The sequence below is a fragment of the Maylandia zebra genome, linkage group LG17 (genome assembly GCF_041146795.1).
Source record: "Maylandia zebra isolate NMK-2024a linkage group LG17, Mzebra_GT3a, whole genome shotgun sequence".
In the NCBI taxonomy this organism is placed as follows: Eukaryota; Metazoa; Chordata; class Actinopteri; order Cichliformes; family Cichlidae; genus Maylandia; species Maylandia zebra.
This window is the reverse complement of record NC_135183.1, coordinates 10677520-10691598: the sequence shown is the minus strand read 5'-3', so window position 1 is coordinate 10691598 and position 14079 is coordinate 10677520. Positions and strand designations below refer to the sequence as shown.

Sequence of the window (14079 nt, the reverse complement as noted above, 5' to 3'; positions counted from 1 at the left end):
AGTGCCCACTCCAGGTCAGGGACGAGTTCCTGCCCCAAATGGAGGAGTTTAAGTATCTCAGGGTCTTGCTCATGAGTGACGGGAGAAGGGAGAGAAGGGAGCGGGAGATCGACAAACGGATTGGTGGTGCAGCTGCAGTGATGCGGATACTGTACCGGTCCATCGTGGTGAAGAGAGAGCTGAGTGTAAAAGTGAAAGTCTTAATTTATCGGTCGATCTACGTCCCTAACCTCAGCTATGAGCAAAAGAACGAGACTGCGGATACAAGCTGCGGAAATGAGCTTCCTTCGAAGGGTGGTTAGCCTCTCCCTCGGAGACAGGATGAGAAGTTCGGCCATCCGGGAGGGGGTCAAAGTAGAGTCGCTGCTCCTCCAGTTGAGATGGTTCGGACATCTGATAAGGATGCCTCCAAATACACTTTTAATATTTTTTTAGAGAATGCAAAATATAAGGATTTAATCTTAGTGTAAATTTTGTATTTATCTTGTATATTGGTTTTATTCTGATTTTTAGTGTTTATGTATGAGTGCAGTTTTGATTTGCATGGTTTTATTCTGTTTATATTGCATGGTTTTTAGTGTTCTATTTTGACATGGTTTTAATCCACTGTGGACTGGCTGCGCATGGGACAAATTAGTTGATAGGGATCAACTGCTGAGGTATGGGTGTGTCCAGAGGTGGCCTATCGGCTGTGTAAAGACCTTTTAAAAGCAGGCTAGCTGAGCACTGGGAGGAGAGAGGCCTCAGATATGAGGAGGAATGTGTGAAGGCCAGGTGAAAAGAGGAACCCGCTGCCTGATTGTATGGGTGCGACGCCTAACCTGGAGACGGAACAGCCAGCATGACGTGGTAACTGTGAGTACAAGAAAATAATTATTATAATATGATGTGTTAAATTTGTTTAGATCAGAGGAATAAGGAAGGATTGGTCTGTTTTAGGTTGGCTTCGCTGTAGGCCTGAGAGTGTGTGTAATTGTTTAGAGGGAAAGGAATTTATGGACACTGGGGGTCTGCCTGCCATAAAAGGAGACAGGAAGCTACAGTTGGAGGTTGCTGATGCTGATGCTTGTACCTTTAATAAAACTCATAATTGTTATAAACTTAGAAGTAGGTTTGTAGGAGACTCTCCACCTTATCTGTAAATGTAAGACAACAAGGCCAATGGCCCAGTGGATGCAGAGTGGGGGTCTCAGTGTTTGTAATATGTTAACTGTGTTTTCTATGTTGTGTAGAGGAATTTGGTGTAGCTTGGGTGAGATTACTTTTATGACCGTCAGGAAGTCACGTATGCAGAGACACACACTCACACATCCACACGCACACTCACTCACCTGCACTCACAAAGACACACGGGTACGCGCATACACAGGCACTCACATGCTCGTGCACACATACAAACACAGAGTTTGCAGCACACCATGGGGGTGTGCTGCAAACACAGACAAAGGAGTGAAGATCTGCAGAGGGACACTGGCCTTGCACGTCTCCCCTTCTAGAAGATGCATGCTTAAATGAAGATGAATAAAGATGAATAAAGGTTTTGTGAAAATGACTACTGAGTCCGGTGCCGCCTCTGGATGCTTCGAGGAATAAAAAGAACCGGGGTGAAACTGATTTCGCAACAGTTTTGGTGCCGAAAACCCGGGATTCGCTCAAGGCTCAGAGAGGACGAATTGGCAGAGCTGAGATCGTGAAAACGAGGCGAACAGAGAGCTAGCTCAATCATTTAAAAGGTAGGCACCACCTGTTTATTTTCGAAGTGTGCAAATTGAATAAAGTTTAAATTATCTGTTCGCTAAGTTGAGCGTATCACAGTGTAAATTCACTCAGTAGAATAAAGAGGCGGCTAGGGCCCGTCCCAGTGCGACTAAAGCAAGAGACTTTTGCTAAGAACTTCAGTTTGATGTTTAGTGTGCCGTAAGAAAATCTCAGTGCGTTAAAGCAGGAGACGTTTGTTATGGATTTGTAAGTGGTGTTTCATCCGCGACGGTGTGTGATCCGTCTTAGTTATTAGGAAAAAAGTGGCAGTGTTGTGACCCGTCCCCGTGCGTTAAAGCAGGAAACGTGTGTTACTATTAGTAATTAGAAAGCGGGGTTTAAGGCCTCGTCACCGGCTGAGGGCCGTGTGTGTTCCGGGCTTGGTTGCCCCACCTATTCTCGGACATGGGAGTAGGACCTGTGGGACAGGAGATCCAGGCTGGTAACCTGGGGATTCGGAACTCCTAAATAACTAAGTCTGGGTTGAAGTCCCTGTCGCAGTCTGAACTATGCATAAAAGCAGGATTGCTTTGGCCGGTTAGATTCCGAGCTGAGTTGAACCAGTGCCTGATGCAGAAAGAGGACTGTGTAATGTGTGTGAAAGCGCAGTTAGAGTTTGTGTCTTGTCCGAAGTAATAAAAAGAATTTGTGTGTGTTTGCGGTGTGTAGAAATCGCGGCAGGAGGCCATGTCACAAATTGTTGCAAACTGTGAAGTCAATTGGGGGGTTGAATTTGGTTTTATGTTTTGGGGAAGAGAAACCGCGGTATCGAGTCCGTGGCGCAGTTTGAATAATTTGTGAGGTGTACAAGAGCGGACGGCACCCGCTCTGTGTGCGGATCAGGGCGTTGTCCTGAATCAGCAGAGGAAGTGTCTCGCAGAAAGTTTGAATGGGACTGCGAGAAGTATGAGGTGTGTGAGCCAGCCTCAAGGGGCGGGTTCACAGGTGGAACAAAGGAGGAGTAAAATGTGGTGTGTGTGAGAGAAAGAAAGGTGGGGGTGAGTGACCAGGCTGTGAGTGTGTGGGTGAATTCCTTGATGACAAAAAGGGAGACAAAGTACATCAGTTGATTTTCTGTGAAATAATAATAGTCAAGAAATCAAAGTGATCAAATAGGAGAAAATGAACTAAAATAAATAAAGAAAAATAAACAGTGGATTAGTGTTAAGTTAATGATAAATAAATTGATAAAATTAACAGTGACATTTAAAGGTGACCAAGTACTCAAGGATGATTGGAGAATTTGATCGTGGACTGCATGAGAACTGTTGGGGAGAAAGGAGAATGAGGTTGGAGGAGTGAGTTAACAGGTTAACCCTTTAAAGCCGGTCGGAGCGGACACGCTCCGTTTTGCATAACTATTTTTAAATCCCGGTAGCACTGCAACCACGTAAGCTAGCACAATAATTTTTTTTGCATATGAAACCGGAGGAGTTGTACTTACATCTTATGCCATCAGCTTGTCCTAAGTCACGGTTTCCTTCCACATATAGCTTTGCAAAAACTGCATAAAAAGCGCTTGCAGCAACAAAAATATAATATTCCAGAAAAACGCTTTGCCGATTCGATCAGCTGTTTGTAACACTTCCTACGTCCATCAGCACGAACTATCGCAGGTCCGCCATGTCCTGCCCGAAACCGGAAGTGACGTCATTTTGCGGAAATGTAGTTTTTTGTCTTCAGGGCCTTATGAGCCTATACTTGTGTTTTTAAAAGTTATGTTTGACTTTATGACTTTCTGTATAATTTCTGGGATGCTTAGGACTCATATTGAACTGCTGGAAATAGTTTATTTTGATGCATATGCTGTTATTTTGCAAATTTGCATCTTAATATTTATTTTCGTTTTTCCTGCAGTGTATAAAAATTGGTGTATTTCAAAAATAAAACTATAAAGAAACTCAAAATAAATTTCCTGTGATGGGAAACTATTTTTTGCAACTTTTTTGTATTTGCAGTTTTGAGGGATAAGCCTCTTAAATTTCTCTAACTAGAAATATATGTTAAAAAACAAAAACGATTTTCAATTTTTTTGTACTTTATTGCACTTTTTTGAAATTCATGTAATTACTATGCAATTAATGCAGACATATTATTAAAATTTGGGCTATAATGGTTGTATTGATGCATAGCATCTTGAAATGCTCCCAAAAATGGCACTACAGCATGTAAAAATATAATATATGCTCTGACGGACTTGGTTCTATGGTCTTAAAGGGTTAATGTGTGGGTGGAAAACAATGGGGTAAAAAAGAAAAAAAGAAAAAAAAAAGAAGAAAAAAGAAAATAAAAAGTGTGGAAGTGTGAGTGGGAAATTGTCTCCAACTGGGGGCAGCAGTGATACTACAGGTCACCTTCTTCCCCTGCTGGACACAAAAGAAAACATAAATCAGAGTGTTGTGGATGAAAATAATTAACAACAACATCAAGAAGATTTTTGTGTTTGCGGTTAAGAACAAATAAAAATTTCATTTTCGGGGTTTAAAGTCAGTAGAGTTCAAAACAAAATAAGTGGTGATGTGTTGCTTTAGCAGTGATTAAAATACATATGCAGTGACAGTGAATAATGAAAGTCACTCAGTCTGTCGATTACAGGTGGGGAACGGACCTGGATCAATTCTCCACGGGCAGCAGTCGGAAGAAAAATTATAGGTTAAGATCATTAGAAACACACAGCCCGAGTTTTTGGCTGAATTGTTTTGCAGCTTCCCATCCTCATCCTGAACAAGCAAGCTCCAAGGAAGCTAATCTCTCCTTGAAGACGAGGAGTGCAGTTCCAGAAGCACAACCATGAACATCAACAGTGGACAGCAGTCCAAGAGACAATACCAGAGTCCTGACCAGAGAGGTCCAGCAGCGCTGTGGGCAAACGGTATCAGAAAGAAGATCCATCATCTTGATTGGATGAATGGAGATGCATTTCCAGCAAGCTGCAACTTCACTGTGTGTGAAGGACTTTTGAAAAGACTGTCTGAGTTTGACATTTGCCATGTTGGGAGCGAGATGGCAATGAAAGAGACAGTGGGACAAAGAGATACACGGGACAAAGCTGAAGAGAACTGACTGCCACTGGACTGCAAAGTGGAAGAAGAGACCAAAGTGAAAGAAAGAGCAGGTGAGGACACAGAGGAATGCTGTTTTAGTGTGGGGAATCAAATTGGGTTAAGGAATCCGGGGAGACAAACGACTGCCTTGAAGTGGAGGACTGACACAGTGTCCAGACCACCACAAAAGGGGGAGGAAGACAAGCACTGAGGTATGCACGTGTACTGTTAGAAAAAATGGAAAGGTGACACCACACATGTGGTGTCACCTTTCCATTTTTGGGCGACCGTGGCTCAGGGGGTTGGGAATCGCATCTGTAACCGGAAGGTCGCCGGTTCGATCCCTGGGCTCTCTGTCCTGGTCGTTGTGTCCTTGGTCAAGACACTTTACCTTACTTGCCTACTGGTGTTGGCCAGAGGGGCCGATGGCGCGATATGGCAGCCTCGCTTCTGTCAGTCTGCCCCAGGGCAACTGTGGCTACAACTGTAGCTGCCTCCACCAGTGAGTGAATGAATAGTGGTATTGTAAAGCGCTTTGGGTGCCTAGAAAAGCGCTATATAAATCCAATCTATTATTATTATGTACTAGAGGTAGCATAAAATCATACACAAAGTGGCACACATCAAAAGAGGGTATTTGTAGAAGGGGTTAACAACACACAGCATGGTTGCTGATGGTAACCTGCAAGCATTTGGGGTTTAGCTGTGCCTGACTATGACAGAGATTTTCATTTAGATGTTTCTGAAACAAAATTTGGAGTGAACGGAGTTTTGTTTCAGAAAAAAGGGGGAATGTGAATAAAAGGATGCACAGAAATAGAAAATGCATTAACCCGACTAACACACACACACACATGTAATGAAGCTCATTAGGATCAAACACAATTTTAAGTAGGCAATACTGTTACCATCATCCTGTCTGAGAAGTGATACATAGACAACTGAATTAGTATTATTTTGGGGAATATGACTGAATGATAGCAGGGGTGAACAGAATCCTGCAGCCAGAGTTAAAATGAGTGAAACTAGCAGATTTTTAGTTTTTTGTTTCTGATGTATGGGGAAGGTTTTACCGTGGCACACACCTGGGGACAAAGGAAGAAACTGATCATTTCAAAGAATATTGCGTTTGTGTGAAGCGTGTGGGATGGTTGGTGAAAGTTTTGGGGATTGGCTGAGGCATTTTTCTTTTTCACCAAGTTCTAGATTTGGTGTGTCTTTACTTTTTAGAGAAAGAATATTCTGGGACAAGTCCTAAGACCGGGCTTCTGTATTTTTATTTTTCATTTTGATCTGTTATTTTTATTTTATTTTATTTTTTGTTTTTGAACAGTGCACTGGGAGTTTTGTTTGAGAGTTTCTTTTCTTTAAGCAGATCTGCACGATGGGAATTAAAAGTGCTATACGACATGTCAATAAAATCGTTGCAAGTGAGTTTCTCCAAACTTACAATGGCCTCGGGAGAAAGCCACTTATTTGGGACAATGAGAGTCCCTGTCAAAAAGGATTCAGCGAGTTAATCCGATCTAAAGTTCTTCTTTTTCTTTTTGAAATGACGTCATTTTGCTGAGGGTGGAAATGAAATGCGACGATAGTTTCCACTATCAGCAAAGAAGTATTACAAAAGAATAGTTCAAATTTTTTAATTTTTGCAAGTTAAAAAGCAAGATTTGGAGCAGTTAAAAAAACTAATTGAGCTGATTCAAAGTCCTAAAAAGACATTTTGTCGCATTCACCAAAAAATGTTCCCTGTTGGAGTTGGAAGATTACAGGGTTATAATGGGAACTCTTTGGAATCAAATTCCTTGTTGTAATCGAAATAGCATCAGCTCAGTAATTGATTAATATCGCATCAAATCACAACAACAGTTTATTTTATGTACTTTGCCTTTTAATCTTGATTTTGATGCTTAGAAAGCCTGTTGTTTCAAATTGTGTGGGACTGCGGACTACAGGACCACTCCCAGCTGCCACACAGTGGTGGGACCAGGCCTATATTTGTATATTTGTACGACTGATAACACTCAGGTGGGATGTGGGCTAGAGTACCATAGAAGGTCCTTTACAATGAAGTCTTCTTTGTGAAGCAACTGAGTCCAAAATCAATGAGCCTTAAACGCGGGACATCTGTACTGGTTTCTATCAAGATATTCTCCAGCTTAATGTCCTGGTAGAAGATGTTCTTGTTTTGAATCTGGAAAAAAGCAACGGCTGGCAGGGAAGAGACTAAAGCGAATGCAAAGAGAGAGATTGGGAAGCATTCTGACTTGGTTTAGAAAGATAGGTGGCCGGAAGGCAGTCTGTATGTGAGTAGGCTGGTTTCCGAGAGTGTTGCAGGCTGGATGGTGGAGAGTGGGCAGGCAGATAGGTTGAAGGTACATACTGTGATCCACAGATTGATTTCAGGCTTGGACTTGCACACAGTAATGATCCAGCTGCGACTCTTGCACTCCAGTAGGGACTAGAGGTAAGTATCTTGGCAACTCTGACAACCTAGGCAAACAACTAGGAGGAGACGAGAGAAGACATTAACCAAAAGAGACATTGGAGAACACAACAAACAGGAGGACCAATCAGGTGGTAAAACACTGCCACAGCTGCTCCTTTAATACGACCATGACTTACTAAAGGGCTCTGGTAATGGATAGATGACTATCATTGTGTTTGCACAATGTTTAAATGTCTTTTAAGTTTAGGTAACATGACCGACTGTGCTTGCCATATGATTTAAAGTCAACTTTATTAGCTGCATTAAAAAGGGATTTTAAGGAAACACTCAATGTATAAAGGCTAATTTGCACCATAGAGTTGTTCTCTCATAAACTGATATAGATGTAACACTTCTGTAAGTACAGAACGTTATGTCACCGGATTGCTTGGTTGGCTGGTGCGCAACCAACCAAACAAGCAATCCCCTCCACACTGTTCTCTTTTATAAAGTGCTTTACAAACTGCAACATTGTGGCTCACAGGTGGATTTTCGTCTTTTTAAGACATTTTTAAGAGCAGGGCTTCATGGTGTAAATTAGCCTTTATACATTGAGTGTTTCATTTCCACTTTAAGTGTCCTTCTGGTCTCTTGGCTGTCTGAGATGTAGTTATTACCTTTATTGCATTGACTCATATTTCTGACCATGTTTTTCACAACAACATTCCCAACATTATTTTGAGACTCTAAACATGACTTTTCATCAGTCTGCTCTGATATGTGCTGATTCAAAGGCAAAACGGTGGGGTGGTAGTCGTTTACGTTGGCCTGCATACCAAATCCACGCTTCTGACCAGGGATATACTTCCTGCTGCATTACGTACATGCTTGTGCTCACTTGCTGACATGAAAAAAAAAAACAAAAAACAGAACAATCTGTGTTCATGAACTATGTCATGACCTGCTGTGAGACGGGGTCCTATCTTCAGATTTACAGCATGTCATGTCGGAAACTATGAACTGCACTAACTTATGTGTAGGTGCATGGTCCCAGTCCTCAGCACTTAAGAGTTTTACAGCAACTAATGATTATTATTACAAGAACAGCCCGATATTCAGACTGTTCCTATGTGCAAAAAAGGCTTGTTTAATCTATTAAATATAAATATATAATGTGACCTGATGACAGTTTTAGCAGGAGCAGTTTTGGCTTTATCTGATGCTTTTCTCCTCTCCCCTCCCCTCCCCCTGAACTAATGGAACTGAAGCATGTGTTTCAAAATCTGCAAATTCAGCACTGAGTGTGACTATGAATAATAAAAATGAGAAAATTAATGAAAAGTCACCACTGCTGTGTGCCTTTCAGCTCAATTGGGGCCAGAGAGACAGTGTATTTACAGATGTATAACAAAAAGAAATACTACAGTTTCGCACTCCACTGCAGTACACACATGGGAACACACACAAAATCCACAAATCATCTTACTAGCTTATGCAATATTAAGAAGAGCAAAGCCTCCCCCTGGCTCACCTGTAGTTTGCACCCAGGCTTCAAGGTGAAAGGCTTGTGTGTCTGAATATACAGATGTATCCAGTCTGTATAACTTAATCAAAGCACGGGAAGTAATAATAAAAATAACAACAGGGAAAAAACTGTATATCAGAAGCCTAATTTGCAAAAGTACAACACTTTCTTATCAGGTCCAACATCTAATTCACTCTGAAAATTCAGCATCCCACTATGCCAGGCCCATCGTTGTGAGCATGCGTGTCTGCCAGCACAGTCCACAGGCACAATATGTGTTTGTGTTCTCATCCAATCCAGCCAGATGTTGGCTTTTCTGAGTAGGAGGTGTGTGATGCTAGGCAATCCATGAAATATGGTGGGAGAAGAAAAAAAATCTATCAAATTTTATAACTGACATTCTCAGGTGTACAGCCGTGGAGAAACACATTGGCATTTTCCCCATTTGGATAAATGCGCTGGCATTTTCACCAATTTTCGATCCAAAATACGCAATGTGTTCATTGATTAGGAAAAATGAAATGAATCAGTATGCTCAGCTAATATGACTGACTTCTGCTTGCATTGTCCTTTTAGAATCATTTCTTTCATGCATTGTATTTTGTTTTGGTCTCAATGAAACTTTCCCCCATGACCACTAAATTACCAGAAATGTCTTCTGACTGAACCCCCTCATGGTTCTTCACTCACTTTTGATTTGAGCCAACTGTTGGTGTCAGGGATGTCAAAGATCCCTGAACCGGCCCACCAACAGGTCCAAATCAGCCTCATTGATGGCAATGTAAAGTGTGGGGGAAAAAAAGAAAAACACAGCCCTGGTCTATGGGATGGATTGAACTGCAGTTATAATAACTAATATTCAAATCAGTATTAACCTGTTGAGGTCTATGTCATCATCGTAACCCTAGATTTGTATTTTTTTTTTTAAATAAATTGCATATTCTGATAGCTTAGGATTAGAATGTGGATAGATGTTACATTACAACTTAGAAATCCAAGGGTAAACCCTAATGAATGGAGATCCTGTGATAAATCAATTTTCTTGTAGACTCCTGGTGGAGCATAAATCTGCAACAACACCACGCCAACGGACTCTGTTCTGGGCCGTTCTCTTCAGCTGTGTCCACGTCATTCCGGCTGCCTTCACTTTGCTCTTGACAGATCTTCTCCACGTCTTTTTGGGTTTCCCCACTTTCCTTTTTCCTTGTGGGATCCAGTCTGGTGCTTGCCTTGTGACGTTGTCGAATGGTTTTCGAAGTGTGTGGCAAATCCAGCCCCTTTTTCTCTTCTTGATGAGATCCTGTGACAGTCCTGTCTATTTAGGGACAGGTTGTTTGAATATCCTAATTAATACTGAATGCACTGCAATAAAATTTCCTTTGGATTTTGCACATCAGCTAAATTTCATACATGTCATTTCTTTAGTTTTCGGGAATACTTCACCAGGCTTATTGAAGGACATTCAAAGGTCTTCTTTGGACTTTGGCTGCCTTTTGTTCTTTTTTTCTGTCACTGCCAGGATTTTAATAGTTTTGCAATTTTCATTAGTTTTTATTTTTATTTAGTTTTGACTTCAGATTTTAAAATTTTATATCAGTTTTAATTCGTTTTTACCATTTGTTTGTTAGTTTAGTTTTTATTTTTTTGAAAATAATTAGTTTCAGTTTAGTTTTGATTAAGAATAATAAGAATAACTGTATTTATCCCGAGGGAAATTCTTTTGTCATGTACATGCTCAAAGCAGCAGGAGAGACAGAGGAACAGATGAATAAGATATACAATATATACAATAAGAATAGTAGTATACAGTAACATACAGTAGGATAGTGCACGACATAGTATCAAATAACTCTAACGAAGTAATATATATAACTATATCCTGGATAATAAATAACTTAACTATCAGTGCAGGCGATTCTAGAAAGTGACATAGTATTGTGCAATAGAATAAAGGGAGTAGCAATGTATGATGGGGGGGATGAAACAAATATTCAATAAGGTACTGTTGGGTAATATTGCACGGTCTGAAAGGGAACAGAATAACATTGGTAATAGTCTCAGGAAAATCACCTACAGAGTGAGGAAGAGTTATACAGTCTTATTGCCACTGGCACAAAGGATTTACTGTGGCGGTCAGTTCTGCATTTTGGGGCAATGAGTCTTTTGCTGCATTTGCTCCAATGGTCCATCATGGGGGCGTGCATGGGGTGACAGGGGTTGTCCATGATAGAAAGAAGCTTTTTTTAGCATTCTCCTTTCAGACACCTCGTCCAGGTTCTCAAGTCTGACACCCAGGACAGAACCAGCCTTTTTAATCAGTTTGTTCAGCCTGTTGGCATCAGCTGTCTTCACCCCACTTCCCCAGCACACATCTGCAAAGAACACAACGCTCTCCAACACCGAGTGATAGAATATGGTCAGCATTTTCCTACCAACATTGAAGGACCTAAGTCGCCTCAGTAGGAAAAGCCGACTCTGCCCTTTTTTGAAGATAGCATTGGTGTTCTTGGTCCAGTCCAGTTTACAGTCCAAGTGTACCCCCAGCTACCGGTAATCCTCAACGATCTCCACATCAGCCCCTCTGATAATGACAGGGTTAGGAGGAGGAGCCTGCCTCCTAAAGTCCATAATCAGTTCTTTTGTCTTTGTGATGTTAAGTTGATGTTAAGATTAGTTTCAATTATAGTTTTAGTTTGCAATAATTAAGTGTAACAAAATCCCAGTTTCATCATATCAGTCATTCTCTTCTGCTTATCCTTGGGTATGTTGCTATTCCAGCTACCATACCCTGCACCCTGGAAAGGTCAGCAGTCTGTCGCGCAGGACTAACACGCAGAGACAGACAACTCACATTCCCACCTATGAGGAACCTATGGGTTCTTTAAAAAAATAAAAAATTAGGGCAGATGAACAACCATTGAACTATAAAAGATATATCTTGGCCCCAATGAGACTCTTGCAGCACTGGGTGTTCGTAATTTTGGTTCAAGTGAATTGTTAAACTTTTTGAAGGCAATTGACTCACACAGTTGTGTAGATATTCCAGTCTCAACAAACATATACACAAACGCTTCCTCTCGCTTGTGATGTTCCTGCGAATTGACCAACCAGCAGCCATCGGGTCACCGTTGGAAGCACTGCATTAATGTTGTCTTGCGATGCATCACGCTGCCTTGCCTGGGGTTAGCTTCTGTTTCTGGGGATGAGGGTTGGGCGTGCTCACAAGAAGGTTAGCCTTCTTGTGCGAGCTTTTCAAGTGCACTTTAAGCTTTGTGGGATTTTTTTTCCCTTTAGAAATGTCCCGCATAATTTGTCTCTTTCCACTACGAGACACTTGCTTTATCTAAAACACAGTCATATTCAAAGTAATCCGAAATTGGACTCTAGCGATTTCTCCCGACTTTTGCTGACATGATTCTGCGTGGGACGGAGCAGCAACACAGACGACTCGACTAACGTACTGCCACCTGCTGGCATAATGAGACACAGCAAGAAAAAAACCTGGAAGCTACACTTCATTTTCACCCTAGACTATTGTATGACACACACACATCAATTAAAACTAAACAATTTTTCGCTATAAATTCAGTTAATTTTAGTTAGTTTTGTGAACACTCATTACAGTTTTAGTTAGTTTAGTTAGTTAGTTTTCCTTTTTTTGCAAAGTCTTGTTTTTATTTTTATTTCTGTTAACGAAAATGTTTTTTCACTTATAGTTTTCGTTATTTCATTAGTTTTCGTTAACGATAATAGCCCCTGAGAAACTCACTCTTGGACCTCGCTCCTGGCCTCCTCTGTACATATTGATGATGATTTGAAACAAAAATTCCAAATTTGTATTTATCCCTCTATAAGACCTGTTGCCAGTGACTCAGTTCAGTTCTTATGTAATTTGACATGCCTCCCAGTTTTCCTTTCTTAAGAATGGTTTCTTGACTTCCAGTCTTCACTTAGACCATTTTGAAGGAAATTTCAGGGAAAAATAGATGGTCCAGATGCATCACTCAGGCTTTGTGTCAGGTCATTGCTGGATTTTTTCCTATTTTTTAAGCACATGACTTTCAGACAATACATCTACTGTAGACCGTTCGTTTGGGCCTGACACTGAGACTTTTGTCCTGCACTTGTCAAATTTCTTTATTTTTTTTAATTTTTAAAGACATGCTGAGACACACCACATTTCCAGCAAATAGCTCTTTTGTAATTAACTTGTTGATGGAAAAATACTATTTAATACCAGTCAGGCTGTATAATCTGGCATTTTCTTAGGTTTGACAAAGGTAATAGGAAAACACCATTTGTTTTTGGGACAGGCGTATGGTAACAAAATTGGTTCTTTGTTTGTTATGTGTAGATAAAACACTGATTCCGACTTTGAGTTTGATGCCCTTTATTTGTTTAAATGATTCATAGTTCAGTGTTACGTGGCTTCCCCTCAAGAATGGTCAGGTACAAGGCACTCAAAGGAATATTACTGAAAAAGCATCCAATGTCCAAAGAAAATCTCTAAAAGACTTTCAGAAATACAGAAGAAATATTGCTTAAGACCACCTTAAAGATTACAAGATCCCACTCCTTGGAAGGAAAATATAAAGAAATGTGGGGCTGTAGAATTTTGCACAGTATTGTATATCGTTACATACCAACCAAACCCACATTCAAATCAAAGCACAGCTGTATTTTGTGATAACTGCTAATAAGGAACTATTTCAGCATTTGAAAACCAAACCAAAGACGATGAGCATGGGGAGCATTAGCCAGCTAAACATAAACACACAGACTTTTTTGCTTTTCTCTCCTGTGTTTGAAATAAGGTACGAGTCTTGAGTTAAAGCTTCCCCAAAGATTACACTTCTGTGTTTTCTGTATTTATTGGTGCAGGCATGCTCTGCTTCTGCTAACTCTAATGTTATTTGCACTCCTATTCATTCTGGCGGTCTGCCACAATTCAGTTGACTTTCATTCATCAAAGGGCTGTCTGCATAGGCTACACAACTGAGCAATAAGATGTTATTGTGACCCAAATACTGTACCACCAGGTACCTTTCCAGAATTTTATTACACTAGAACCGACTGGCAGTGTTTCTATGAGATGATTTTATTATGAGGCACAAGAGTAAAGCGTGAAAGGCTCTTGAAAACCCAGTGTTCTTATAAAATCTGAGTTTTTCAGCTGTGAGAGTGCTTGACTTTCAAATAAAGGCTAACATTTACGTATGAAAATGTATTGATTTTCACCCTCTGCCTGCTAATGATAAGAATAAAAATATATTATTAGGGTGAAGCTGAGGACATGTTTAGGAAAAAAAGGCTATTTGTCATCT

The 14079-nt window shown here is 40.6% G+C and overlaps 1 long non-coding RNA gene across 1 annotated transcript in view; it reads left to right on the top strand.

Annotated features, from left to right (window-relative positions):
- The first annotated feature begins 742 nt into the window (after positions 1-742).
- Positions 743-14079, top strand: part of LOC143413367 (uncharacterized) — a 37696-nt gene continuing 24359 nt past the window's right edge. Inside the window, exon 1 of the long non-coding RNA XR_013094003.1 lies at positions 743-855. This is a non-coding gene — a long non-coding RNA (uncharacterized LOC143413367). The remainder of the gene's footprint in view (positions 856-14079) is intronic.